The sequence below is a fragment of the Odontomachus brunneus genome, unplaced genomic scaffold (genome assembly GCF_010583005.1).
Source record: "Odontomachus brunneus isolate Ranch 3 - 2012 unplaced genomic scaffold, Obru_v1 Obru_scaffold_318, whole genome shotgun sequence".
Classification (NCBI taxonomy): domain Eukaryota; kingdom Metazoa; phylum Arthropoda; class Insecta; order Hymenoptera; family Formicidae; genus Odontomachus; species Odontomachus brunneus.
In genome coordinates this window covers 145,657-146,867 of record NW_022639768.1, presented here as the reverse complement: position 1 = coordinate 146,867, position 1,211 = coordinate 145,657, and positions in this window count along the sequence as shown.

Below are 1,211 nucleotides of genomic sequence, written 5' to 3'. Positions count from 1 at the left end.
GTCGTGTCTCTGCTCGTATAGCGGCCGTTTTTTCTTCGATGCTCAAACGCATCAATTATAGTCGATAGCGATCTCCCGTGATGGTTTCGTTCGGTTTGAGCAGCTCATAATAAACTACACCCAGCTGATCCCACCAAATGTAGAGCGGAAGCTTCGAACCATGGATATTCGGCTTTGCCAACTATGTTGATGCATGGCCGGACTTACCCCACGATCTTCTACGCTTAGGGTTATCGTAGTATCCACTTTTCATCGCCAGTCACAATACGATGCAAAAAATCTTTCCTTTTCTGCCGTTCAGCTGTTTACAAAGACGCCGTTTGAAAAGACACCGTTCGATGTCTGTCGGCTTCAACTCGTACAACACCCAATGTCCTTGCTTTTGAATCATTCCTAATACTTTCAAACGTTTCGAAACTGTTGTGTGATCAACTCCTACTGATTCTGCAAGTTCAGCTAGCGTCTGACATAAGTCTTCATGAAGTAATGCCTCCAATTCTTCGTCTTCAAACTTTTTCGGTGCTACAGAGCGTTCTTTATCTTTAACATCAAAATCATTATTATTGAGCTTATTATTATTTAAGCGTCTGAACCAATCTCTGCATGTTGTTTCTGACGGGTGTATATCAGTTGGACACGGGGCAATTGGACACAGTCCAATCACAAGTCGCTGTTCCAAGGGACCCTACAAATGTCTCTAATCACACGGTGCTGTGATTGGCTGTGTCCAAATGCACCATGTCCAAGTGCACCGCTTCCGTTTCTGACAGAGTATGGTTGCCATAAGTCTCAACAAGAATTCTGTGTGCTTCAGCTGCAAATTTTTTTTAATAAAATAGTGCAGTAAAATTCCCAGCAAATACTCTTTTTTGGCATGAAACTCGACATGTTTATGTTATGTTATCACTATGAAAAAAAAGTTGTTTACACTTCGGCGAAATAACATACACTAAATTTCAAGCTTGCTTATAGTACTTCCTTATAGATGTGTTACCATATTAGACTACACGCACGCTGTTCTGGTAACGCCATCTGTTGGCAAACAGCGAAAACTTATTCAAGATCCTGATAAAATTTATGTTTGCTACTTATTTAGAAAATTGCTTACTTGTTCCTTACATTCTTGTTATATTTTTCACCTCAGAGACGTTAGATTATATATATATATATATATATATATATATATATATATATATATATATATATATATA